The sequence below is a fragment of the Mesoplodon mirus genome, assembly GCF_964341445.2.
Source record: "Mesoplodon mirus genome assembly, chromosome: 11".
NCBI lineage: Eukaryota > Metazoa > Chordata > Mammalia > Artiodactyla > Ziphiidae > Mesoplodon > Mesoplodon mirus.
In genome coordinates this window covers 72871058-72884580 of record NC_138987.1, presented here as the reverse complement: position 1 = coordinate 72884580, position 13523 = coordinate 72871058, and the positions used below count along the sequence as shown (strand labels likewise).

General features: G+C 40.8%; 1 protein-coding gene and 1 pseudogene across 2 annotated transcripts in view; one reads left to right on the top strand and one right to left on the bottom strand.

Annotated features, from left to right (window-relative positions):
* Window positions 1-13523, bottom strand: part of KCNMB4 (potassium calcium-activated channel subfamily M regulatory beta subunit 4) — a 72118-nt gene that overhangs the window by 47515 nt on the left and 11080 nt on the right. The window lies entirely within an intron of this gene.
* On the top strand, window positions 12448-13313 carry LOC309811795 (hypoxanthine-guanine phosphoribosyltransferase-like; annotated as a pseudogene). Its single transcript has one exon. The product of its transcript is annotated as a hypoxanthine-guanine phosphoribosyltransferase-like (transcript).

The window sequence follows — 13523 nt, the reverse complement described above, 5'->3', positions numbered from 1 at the left end:
TATAAACATATAATCAGAAAAGCACTAAAAAAAGAAAAAGAAAAAAGGGGAGTTCCCTGGTGGTCTAGTGGTTAGGATTTGGCAATTTCACTGCCAGGGCCCGGGTTTAATCCCTGGTTGGGGAACTAAGATCCTGCAAGCCACATAGCCAAAAAGAAAGAAAAAGAAAAAAGAGAAAAGCACTGTGGAATAAAAAGTATAACTGAATCATTTATAAACCACACACTATTTCACATGCCTCATGACTTCATTAATTGTGTGCAAACATGCATGTGCGCACACACACACATGCATTCCTTATGAATGTAGGTTAATTGAACAAACACGAAATTATATGTCGGCTAAAAAATTCTAGGGCAGTTGGTTCCAGAATGTACACCCATATCTGAAAGCTAAATGGAAATACTCTTATGGAAGAATTTGAAGGTCAAATACATGGCTTAGAAAATGTGAAAAGTAAGGCTAACTAAGAATAGGAGATGCTAAATTAGCTCTTCAGAGAGCAGGCTGGGCAGGTACAGAGAGGTGCCCAGCCTAAAACAGTGTTCATCAAAGTATGGTCCACAGACCACTGACTGTGTCAAAAAGACCCACCCTCCTGAGACTGATTCAGTAGGACTAGGAACCTGCATTTATTTATTTATGGCTATGCTGGCTCTCCGTTACTGCACGTGGGTTTTCTCTAGTGGCGAGCAGGGGCTACACTTCGTTGAGGTTCATGGGCTTCTCACTGCAGTGGCTTCTCTTGTTGCAGGGCATGGGCTCTAGGCGCACGGGCTTCAGTAGTTGTGGCACGTGGGCTCAGTAGTTGTGGCTCATGGGCTCTAGAGAGCAGGCTCAGTAGTTGTGGCACACAGGCTTAGCTGCTCCGCAGCATGTGGGATCTTCCCGGACCAGGGCTCGAACCCATGTCCCCTGTACTGGCAGGCGGATTCTTAACCACTGCACCACCAGGGAAGCCCCAATAAAGCATTCTCAATTGCTGAGTACAGGATACAAAGATTAGATGTTACTCCCGACCCCTCTTCTTCCTCCCCTCCCAGGTGCGTGTAGCGCAGTAATAGTAGCATATGCACAAAGTGCTTTGTGACTGCAAAAGAGGAAGCAAACATTTTGGCTTCGGGAGGGTAGGGGTGGAATAAGAGAAGGCTTCACAAAAGAGGTGTCATGATTGTGTCTTTAAGGCTGAACAGGACTTTGCTTCTCAGAGAATGGGTTGGGAAGGTGACAGTCCAAGAATAAATGGAATGTGATGGATGTTCCAGAAAGACTGAATCATCTAATGTGCTTGAAGGAGAGGGGCATGGGAGATGGCATTGGAAAATGCCCAAATTATCTGAACTACTACTCATGAAGAATTGTTCCTCTGTCCTTGCATGCTCCTGTGAAAAGCTGCTCAATACCTCCAGCAGAGTATTCCCACCCACCCCCAACGCTCCTTTAGTTAGAATGTATTACTATGTGTTGGTATTACATCTGCACTTTTGTAATGTAACATTATTCATTTAACTTCTGGATTCAAGTAGACTGCTAAAGTTGGTGATATTATTAAAACTGAGAAAAGTTTGGAACAACATTCCACTTTCAAGAGAAAGTAGTTCATTCAGCTCTAGAGTTGGAAAATAAAAATACAGTGTCTTTGCCAAAAATAGAGGTCTAATCTAAATAGAAGTCAGACCAAAACTAGAAGTTTTAATCTGGAAGAAGCTCAATAGTTATTAAGCATGGCAGTACATGTAAAAATTTGTTCAATGGCTTATGATGAACATTTAAAATCCTTGAGGAGATGGCCAATCCTCTTACAACCACACAGAACACAGAAATGAAACAAAACATCTTAAATGCTCATGCATGCCTTCAGATAGGCTCATAATGTGTGTATATGTGTATATATATATATATTTTTTAATGAAATATTACAACATCATTTCTGCATGAATGAAACCAGCAAGCCCTGTCCATAGTCCCTAGAACCAGGATTGATAGATGGGGGTGATGAAAAATTGATGTTTCCTATTTGTGGCAGAATGTATTTTCCAAAGATGGCTGCACCAATATCCATCCTACTTTACATGCTCTTACAATGTGACATTGACACTCCTCTATTCAGGGGTGTGGGTTTCCCTTCCCTAGAACATGGATGAGCCTGTGATTACAGAGAATGTGATGCTATGTGACTTCTAAGGCTAAATCAGAAAAGAGGACATAGCTTCTGCTTGAATCTCTCTCTTGGGAATGCGTGCCCTTGGAATTCTGACACTATGCTGTAAGGAAGCCCAAAGTAGCCAATGCAGAGAGATCACATGGAAAGGCCTGTGTGGAGAGGAACCAAGGCCCCCCAGTCAACAGCCAACATCAACTCTCTGATATGAGAGTAAATGAGCCTTCAGATGATTCTAGCCTCCAGCCTTTGAGTATTCTACAAGGACCTCAGACATCATAGGGCAGAGATAAACTGTCCCCATTGTGCCCTGTCTGTATTTATGACCTGCAGAATTTGTGAGCATAATAAAAATGATTTCATCCATCAATGATAATTTTTGACAGTGACTAAGAGATCATAGGACCCCTAGGACTAAAAATGTGGAAAACCTTTAAGGTTCTCCTTGATCTACATACCGGAAAAAACCTGAGGTTTGATGAAGTGGAGTCCAGTGAGTCACCATGATATAAGACAGGACTCCTTACCCAGTCCCCAGAGCTAAAGCTCCTTGAATGAAGGCAAGGCTGCTTATCCTTGAAAAAGACCTGTGGCAGCACCTAAAATAATGCCTATTAAAAATCTTTTCCTGGGGCTTCCCTGGTGGCGCAGTGGTTGAGAGTCTGCCTGCCGATGCAGGGGACACGGGTTCGTGCCCCGGTCCGGGAGGATCCCACATGCCGCGGAGCGGCTGTGCCCGTGAGCCATGGCCATTGAGCCTGTGCGTCCGGAGCCTGTGCTCCGCAACGGGAGAGGCCACAGCAGTGAGAGGCCCGCATACCGCAAAAAAAAAAAAAAAATCTTCTCCTACCCTTTCCCAAGAGAACATGCAAACATTTACAAGAGTAGCTGTGCAGTGGGGAAAGGGCAGCCATTTAGAGTATTATTAGACACTGGCTCTGCGCTAACCCTAATCCCTGGGGACACTAAGTATGACTGTGCTCAGAATGCGAGCTCATGGGGTCAGGGGAAAACGGAGTTTTGACCTAAGTTGATGCCACAATGGGTCCAGTGGGGCTTCCCTGGTGGCGCAGTGGTTAAGAATCCGCCCACCAATGCAGGCGACACGGGTTCAAGCCCTGGTCCAGGAAGATCCCACATGCTGCGGAGCAACTAAGCCTGTGTGCCACAACTACTGAGCCTGTGCTCTAGAGCCCACGAGCCACAACTACTGAGCCTGTGTGCCACAACTACTGAAGCCCACGCGTCTAGAGCCCATGCTCCGCAAGAAGAGAAGTCACCGCAGTGAGAAGCCCGCGCACCGCAACGAAGAGTAGCCCCCGCTCGCTGCAACTAGTGAAAGCCCACACGCAGCAATGAAGTCCCAACGCAGCCAAAAATAAATAAATAAAATAAATAAATTTTTAAAAAAAGAGGGTCCAGTGAGTCCATGAACTCTCCTGTGGTTGATATTCTAAATGTACAGATGCACTACACATGCTTGGTCTGGTCGTATACTGGTCGTAATTTCTACCTTGACTTCCTTTACCCATGGAGATAAGGCTATTATGGTGGATGACTGAAACTACCTCCTTCCTCCTCAAATAGTAAACCACTACTGCATCCCTAGGGAAGTCACAGAGATTACAGGAGTGGGGATTCCTACCACATTAATGTTTAACTTGCCTATCTGGCTCTTGAAGAAGACTTACAAGTCTTGGAGAATGACTGTATTGTTAATAGAATCAGTGGTAACTCTACCTTCAGTTGCTGTTTCAGATACAGTCTCTTTATTGGAGCAATGAAACTTACCTCCAGAGCCTCTTCTATGGTGACTGATCTGACAAATGCTATCTTCTCCATCCTCGACAGAAAGCACCAGAGAGAGTTTGCTTTTATCTGGCAGAGACGGTGTAGACTACTGTCTTACTCAGGTCTACCTCAACTCTCTCTGGACATCATGCTCTAGTGTGCAGGGACCTTGACCCGTCGCCCTCTCACAAAACATCATACTGTCTGTACATTGATGAGATCATGCTGATCAGAAATCAGGGAGTACAAACTGCCCTAGATTCCTTGGTAAAGTACAGGTGTGCCAGAGGGTGGGAAATGCAGCGGCCTGTTATTTCAGTGATGCTTCTGGGGGTCTCATGGCACAGGGAACTTCTGGATATCCCCTTCAAAGTGAAAGACAGATTGCTGTACCTTTCATTCCTTAAAACTAAAAAAGAGGCACAATGCTTGATGGATCCTTTATACTTTGGAGGAAACATTTACCCACATTTGGGATTGCTCTTCTGACCCCTTACTGAGTAACCCATTTACCTGCCAGCTTTCAGTGGCAGCCAGAGCAGGAGAACTCCCTCCAGGCACTCCAGGCTACAGAAAGCTCTCTTGATTGACTTCTGTGGCCCAGGGCCTCCAATGGTATCCAAGGGGTCTGTGCCAGATTGGAGGGATAGATGGAGCCTGTAGAGAGCTCTGATAGCATAAATCAAACTCATGCTTTCTTTGACAAATCACTATCCTCCTTTTGAGAAACCCTTGGTTTGTTACTGAACTCCTGAACATGGGACACCCAGTCACCATGTTATCCATTGTATACTGGGCTATTTGACCCACTGAGACATATAGGTGGGGTTTTCAGGGCTAAAGCAGGTCCTGCAGGCAAATAAGATTCACAAGAAAATGGCTCGCATTCCCAACGCACCTTCTCTTTTGTACTGTGGCTTTCCCCAACTTGTCCTAATGTGCAGTTGTTAACGTGGGCTTGTTTTTCTCATACCAAGACATACATACCTCCAGGAGTACTCTGCCGTGTGCTAGGGAGTACCTGAAGCCTATGACCAGTTTTGATGGATGAAAAAATTTGAGCTCAGTTTGAGCATAACTTTGAGCAGAACTCCTGATTGTTTATTTCTCTTGAAAGGCATGATGTTGGAGGTACAGACCTACACTGATTTATGGGCACTAGATTACAAATAAATTGCACTTTGAGTAAACAGATTAGAGTATGTTAAAGCCTCAGAAACAGAACTCTGAACAATACATAAGATCCAAAAGGTATACTTCCCATGCACCCTTTCTCAGGAAGCTACTTGAGGATGTACTCCACCAAAGCAAAGGTATAAAGAGGAAGGCATGGGGTCAAGGAAACAGAGTACCTAACAGAGGAGAGACAGAGCAGGCTTAAGGTGCAACCAGTTCGATTTGGGACAGTAGCCTGAAGGAGTTCAGAAAAGTTATGCCTGGAAAGTTTTTTTAAGAGAGAAAAAAGTAGAATGAAACAGTTACAAATAATGAATAAGTATATGAAAAACAGTGCAAAGGAGTTTTACAATTCTGTGGGAGAATTTTGTTAAAGTAAGAGAAAGGTATACAAGGAAGTAAGAAAATATTATAAGAGGATGATTATCAGCTCAAAGAACATAAAAAGTTGCAATAGGGCTTCCCTGGTGGCGCAGTGGTTGAGAGTCCGCCTACCAATGCAGGGGACACGGGTTCGTGCCCCGGTCTGGGAGAATCCCGCATGCCGCGGAGCGGCTGGGCCCGTGAGCCATGGCCGCTGAGCCTGCGCATCCGGAGTCTGTGCTCCACAGCGGAAGAGGCCACAGCAGTGGGAGGCCCGCATGCCGCAAAAAAAAAAAAAAAAAAAAAAAAAAAGCTTGCAATAAAAACGAACAATACATAGTTAAAATAAGTTAAGCCCTCAATGCTAATTTAGCCAAAAATTATGATTTTTAAAGGATGAAGGGAGGAAAAATGAGATGGTGTAAGAAAGCTAAATCCTCAGATTCAATCATAGGCAGGCAATTGTGTCTAAAAAATATATATCAAACTGACACAGCAGTGTAAAGCAACTATACTCCAATAAAAACAAACAAAAAACAAAAAAATAAAATATATACATCACAGAGCTTACTGTTTAGAAACTTGGAGGTAAATACTAGGAAAAACAGAAAACAAAAATAGTTAAATACGGTTGTTTCTGGATGCCAAAAGGGATTGGGACAGAGAACTCCCAATAGTGGTTCTATTGAGTGAGAACTTTCTCCATTTCCTCTGTGGTAATTCGTCTTTTTTTTGTTGTTTTTTTAATCACTATTAGATTGTTTTAGTTTGGAAGTTTGTATTATCCTAGAGAATTACCATATCATCCTATGGTTTCAAATTTACTGGCATTGTATTTGATCAAAGTATTCACTTGAACTTATTTTAACTTTTCCTATATTTACAGTTATTCCCTCATTCTTGTTTCTAATTTTGTGTTTTTGGAGAGCATTTCTTTGGTAACTAAACTTGCTGAGTATTCATATCTGAACTTATCTTTCTGAAAAAGAATTCTGCATTCCCTGAACATGCTCAATAAATCTCCAATGGGAATTTATTAAAAAAATTTTTTTGCCGTGCTGCTCCTCTTGTGGGATCTCAATCTCAGCTCACTGACCAGGGATTGAACCGGGGCCATGGCAGCGAAAGTCCAGAATCCTAACCACTAGGCCACCAGGGAACTCCCTCCAATGGAAATTTTGAAGCTCTGCAAAATTTTAATGCCATAAATTTGTGTTGTTAATTTTCCACCTAGCGGCTCTGCAAAATCAAATAAGTATCTTTTGAAAAAAACTGAAGGGCAAGGTGCTTGACATCAACCAGAAGAAAACAGACATTCAGTACCTCACATGGGCATGGGAGAAAGAAAGCTCAGTGGATGGAGGAGGTGGATGTCACCTCGGAACTAAGCAGTAAGTGCATGCACATGCTCACACACACACACACACACACACACACACCCGCCCCCAGTACCGTGTAAAGCCCTCCGACAACTACACAGAAAGTAAGCTCCAACCCAGCAGGGATTTCTTTTACCACTGCATCCCCAGAACCTAGAATAGTGTGCCTGCCACATGCAGGTCCTCCATAAACATCTGTTGAATTAATGATTCTACAGATATTTTAAAATAATGCAACCTGTAGAAGATTTGTACAAGTAGATATTTTCCTACTAGCTATGAAGATTAAGGAATGGAGAGTTGGAAATATTGAGATACCAGAAACTAAGCTGTTGTCTCCATATTACAAAGTTTGTGACAAAGTCCCTAAACTCTTTCCTTGTCCATGAAATTTTCCCTACTTGATGCCTCAGTAATTATTTAAAAATGCAAATGCCAAGGTTTATTTATTCCACAAGTATTAATCAATTATACCTTCTTGGATCACATTTATCCATATATTATCTATAACCTGTATTATCAATAATCCTCAGTCTGTGAAGAAACTGAGGATCAAGAGGTTGAGTGATTGGGGGCTTACCTGGTGGCGCAGTGGTTGGGAATCTGCCTGCCAATGCAGGGGATACGGGTTCGAGCCCTGGTCCAGGAAGATCCCACATGCTGCAGAGCAACTAAGCCCATGCGCCACAACTACTGAGCCTGCGTGCCACAACTGCTGAAGCCCGTGCGCCTAGAGTCCGTGCTCCATAACAAGAGAGGCCACCGCGATGAGAAGCCCACGCACTGCAACAAAGAGTAGCCCCTGCTCGCTGCAACTAGCGAAAGCCCGCTCGCAGCAACGAAGACCCAATGCAGTCAAAAATAAAATAAATAAATTTAAAAAAAAAGAAAAAGAAAATTGAGGGATTGCTTAAGAAAAAAGGCTGAGTGATTGGCCCAAAGGTGCACACCTAGATTCAGGTGGAGGTACCTCGATTTCAACACTGCAGCCTTTCCCACTCTACCAGGCAGCTTCTAAAGGTCTGCTATGTGTGCAGCTCTGCCCTGAACACAATTAGTGAAACCTAAGGTGGTCCCTGGAACACAAACCGTAGAAGAGGCTTTCCATTCCTTCAGTACTGTGGCAACGTAAACTGGTATGGGTGAGGCAGGTATAAAAGTACAACACACTGTGGTTTTCTCAAGTCGGTAGCTTCATCTAGATCCTCTCAGCTGTATTCTCTAGTCGTGCCCTGTGTGCTCCACAGAGCATTTATTTTAAAGTAACATTTCTGGGATTTCTCTCATTACAGAAATAACGTTTTACCAGCTATCTGCGCATCCCTTAGCTCTAGTCAAATTGACACAGAAAATTAACCATCACACCTAGTCTTATACAGAAGAGATGATCATTTATTGCTAAGACAGCTTCACATAATGTTTTGAATTATTGCTCTACCATGGTGCAAATATTCTCCCAAATTTGTCATTTTTCTTTCAATTTTAATGTTTTTTAAAAAATATACATTAAGGGCTTCCCTGGTGGCGCAGTGGTTGAGAGTCCACCTGCTGATGCAGGGGACACGGGTTCATGCCCCGGCCCAGGAAGATCCCACATGCCGTGGAGTGGCTGGGCCCGTGAGCCATGGCCACTGAGCCTGCGCGCGGAGCCTGTGCTCCACAATGGGAGAGGCCACAACAGTGACAGGCCTGCGTACCGCAAAAAAAAAAAAAAAAATATATATATATATATATATATATATATATATACACACATATATATGTTAAGTTTTTTCTTACTATGTCATTAAATAAATGAGTGTATTCTTTTATGATTTTTGCTCTTGTTAGCCTTAGAAAGGCTTTGCCCACTGCCCAAATTATATAAATATTCATCTATATTTTTAGTACTTTCATAGTTTATTTTTGTACATTAAAAATGTAGTCCAGGGGTTTCCTTGGTGGTGCAGTGGTTGAGAGTCCGCCTGCCGATGCAGGGGATACGGGTTCGTGCCCCGGTCCAGGAGGATCCCACATGCCACGGAGTGGCTGGGCCCGTGAGCCATGGCCGCTGAGCCTGCGCATCCGGCTCCTGTGCACCGCAACGGGAGAGGCCACAACAGTGAGAGGCCCGCGTACCGCAAAAAAAAAAATGTAGTCCATCAAAATTATAATTTTCTTTTAACTAAATATTTTCTAAATAATTTTTGAGTATTTTGCAAATAAATTTTATTTGGAAAATTAATATTTTAAAGTACATATTTTTCCAAATAGTAGGGAAGTTTTAACCTCTTTACAAGTTATTTGAAATGCCAAATTTGCAAAGTAAATCTCCCATCAACATTATTTTTTGGTAAGAGCTTTACTGAAATATAACTGACATGCCATTCAATTCACCCCTTTAAAGTGTATAATTCAATATTTTTAAGTGGATTCACAGAGGTGTACCACTGCCACAATCAATTTTAGAATGTTTCTGTCACCCCAAGAAAACACCATATATGTACCCTTTAGCTATCATTCCCAATCATCCTATAGATTTCCCTACTCTAGACATTTCATGTAAATGGAATTGTATAATAAGTGATCTTCTGTGGCTGACTTCTCACACTTGGCATTTTTTCAATCATGTTGTAGCATGTATCAACACTTCATTCTTTCTTATAGCCAAATAAAATTCCTTGCATGGATATAGCACATTTTATTTGTCCATTTGTCAGTTGATGGACGTTTGATTTATTTCCACATTTTGGCTATTATAAATAATGCTACCACAAATAGTTATGTACAAGTTTTTGTGTGGACATGTGTTTTCATTTCTTTCGGGTATATACCTAGGAATGGAGTTGCTGGGTCATATGTAATTCTGTTTAACTTTTTGAGGAACAGTCAACTGTTTTCCAAAGCAGCTGCAAATCTGTTACATTCTTACCAACAATGTATGAGGATTCTAATTTCTCCACACCCTCCCCAAAACTTGTTATTGTCTTTTATTTTTTAATAGTCTTTAGTGGGTTGAAAGTGGTATCTTATTGTGGTTTTGATTTGCATTTCCCTACTGACTAATGATGTTGAACATATTTTTATGTGCTTGTTGGCCACTTGTATACCTTCTTTGGAAAAATATCTGTTCCCAACTTTTGCCTATTTATAAATTGGGTTATTTGTCTTTTTGTTATTGTTATTATTGAGCTGTAAGGTTCTTTATATATCCTGGATATTCAACCCTTATCAGATGTGCAAATATTTCCTCTCATTCTGTGTTTGTCTTTTCACTTTCTTGATGGTATTGTTTTTTTGTTTTTTGTTTTTTTGGCGGTACGCGGGCCTCTCACTGTTGTGGCCTCTCCCGTTGTGGAGCACAGGCTTCGGATGCGCAGGCTCAGCGGCCATGGCTCATGGGCCCAGCCACTCCGAGGCATATGGGATCCTCCCGGACTGGGGCACGAACCTGTGTCCCCTGCATCGGCAGGCGGACTCTCAACCACTGCGCCACGAGGGAAGCCCCTTGATGGTATTCTTCAAAGCACAAATATTTTAAAATTTTGATTATGTCCAATTACCTATTTTTCCTTTGCTTGTGCTTTTTGTCTCATGTTAAGAAACTGTGCCTAATTCAAAGGCATAAAGATGTACACCTATGCTCTCTTCTAAGAGCTTTATAGTTTTAGCTCTTATATTTAGGTCTCTCATCAATTTGAATTAATTTTTGTATATGGTGTGAAGTAGAAGTCCAACTTCACTCCTTTGCATGTGTATAAACAGTTGTTCCAGCACCACTGGTTAAAAAGACTTTTTTTTCTGTTGAATGCTCTTGACACCCATAGATTCCATAGATTTGGAGTCTATTCCTTATGCCAGTACCACACAGTCTTGATTACTATAGCTTTCTAGTAAGTTTTAAAATTGGAAAGTGTGAGTCTTCCAATTTTGTCCTCCTTTTTCAAGATTGTTTTGGTTATCCTGGGTCCCTTGTACTTTCATCTGAATTTCAGGATTAGCTGGTCAATTTCTGACAAAGAAAATCCAGCTGAGTTTTTGATAGGAATTGTAATGAATCTATAGATCAATTTGGGGAGTGTTGCCATCATTACAATATTCAGTCTTCCAATCTATGAACAAAGGATATCTTTATTTAGTTTTTCTTTAACTTCTTTCAATAGTGTTTTGTAGTTTTCAGGGTACAAGTCTTACATTCTTTTGTTAAATTTGTCAAATGTATTCCTAAGTATTTGATTATTTTGATGCTACTGTAAATAGAATTGTGTTCTTAATTTTACTTTTGGATTGTTCATTGCTAGTGTACAAAAATATAATTGATTTTTGTATGTTGACTTTGTATCCTGCAATCTTGCTGAATTTACTAGGTCCAGTAGCTTTTTTTTTTTTTTTTTTTAGGGGATTCTCCAGGAGTTTCTAAATACAAGATCATGTGATTTGTGAATAGAGATACTTTTATTTCTTCCTTTCCAATCTGGCTATCTTTTGTTTCTTTTTCTTGCCTAGTTGATCTAAAACCTACAGTACAATGTCGAACACGAGTGGCAGGAGCGGACATCCTTGTCTTGTTCCTGATCTTAGGGGGAAAACTTTCAGTCTCTCATCATTAAGTATGGTATTGGTTGTGGGTTTTTCATAGTTTCCCTTTATCAGGTTGACGAAATTCCCTTCTACACCTAGTTTGTTGATTTTTTAAGTCAAGGAAGGATTTTGTCAAACGTTTTTCCTGCATATACATGCGTGTGATTTTTGTCATTTATTCTATTAATATGTTGTATTATATTGATTTTATTATGTTTAACCAACCTTGCATTCCTAAAATAAATCCCACTTGACCATGGTGCAAAGTCATAAACTCTTCTGCCAAAAAAAGAAGAGGAGGTAATACATCCCAGCTCATTCTGTTATTATGATACCAAAAGCAGACAAAGATATCACAAGAAAACTACACAACAATATACCTTATGAATATAGATGCAAAAATCTTCAACAAAATGCTAGCAAACTAAATCTTGGAACATATAAAAAGGATTATATATCATGACCAAGCTGGAGGAATTGGGAATGCGTAGTAATGTGCATGAGATTTCTTTTGGGAGGAATGGAAATATTCTGGAATTAGCAATGATGGTTGCACAACTTTGTGAATACACCAAAAACCTGTACACGTTAAAAGGGCAAATATTACAATATTTGAAATATATATATATATATATATATATATATTTTAAAGGAAGCTGCCTGCCTTTTATTTTTCTCTTTCACTCTTCTCACTGCCTAAAAGGCAGACGTGATGAAGTTAGGAAAACCATGTTAAGGGACGGTAGAGCAACAAGACAGTAAGAAACTGGGTGTTTGAATGACCTTCCAGGTCAGAATGGCACAGCCCCACAGACTGCTTACAAGCTCATACATTTACAAAAGAAAAAAACCTAGTAGTTCCTTTGTTTAGGTTACTGTTATGAGGTTCCTATTAAAGTAGCCCACACTTTGCTGTACAGCAGAAACTAACACAACATTGTAAATCAACTATACTCCAATAAAAATTAATTTAAAAAAATAGCAGACTGCCGTCAGCCCGCGCCAGCCAGCTCCGTTATGGTGACTCGCAGCCCCAGCGTTGTGATTAGTGATGATGCACCAGGTTATGACCTAGATTTATGTTGTAGACCTAATCATTATGCTGAGGATTTGGAAAAGGTGTTTATTCCTCATGGACTAATTATGGATAGGACCGAACAGCTGGCTCAAGATGTGATGAAGGAGATGGAAGGCTATCACATCGTGGCCCTCTGTGTGCTCAAGGGGGGGCTCTAAATTCTTTGCTGACCTGCTGGATTACATCAAAGCACTGAAACAGAAATAGTGATAGATCTATACCTATGACTGTAGATTTTATCAGACTGAAGAGCTACTCTAATGACCAGTCAACAGGTGACATAAAAGTAATTGGTGGAGATGAGATGATCTCTCAACCTTAACTGGAAAGAATGTCATGACAGTTGAAAATATAATTGACACTAAACAATGCAAACCTTGCTTTCCTTGGTCAAGCAGCATAATCCAAAGACAGTCAAGTTTGCAAGCTTGCTGGTGAAAAGCATCCCTCGAGGTGTTGGATATAGAACAGATTTTGTTAGACTTGAAATTCCAGACAAGTTTGTTGTAGGATATGCCCTTGACTATAATGAATACTTCAGGGATTTGAATCATGTTTGTGTCATTAGCAAAACTGGAAAAGCAAAATACAAAGCTGAAGATGAGAGTTCAAGTTGAGTTTGGAAACATCTGGAGTCCCACTGAATTCACCAGGAAAATTATCAAATGTTCTAGTTCTGTGGCCAGCTGCTTAGTAGAGCTTATTGAATGTATCTTCTAAGAATTTTATCCGTTTTGTACTTTAGAAAAGTCAGTTGCTGCATTCCCAAACTCTTTATTTGCACTATGAACCTACAGACTATCAGTTCCCTTTGGGTGGATTGTTTGACTTGTGAATGAAAAATCTCTTAAACCACACCACTATTGAATGAAAATATTGAAATTTTATCTGTAAGAAGCATTTAAAGAGAAGAATAATTAGCTTTTTAATTGGTATTTTAATTTTTATATATTCAGGAAAGAACAGAAGTGATTGAATATTGTTAATTATACCACTGTGTGTTTAGAAAAGTAAG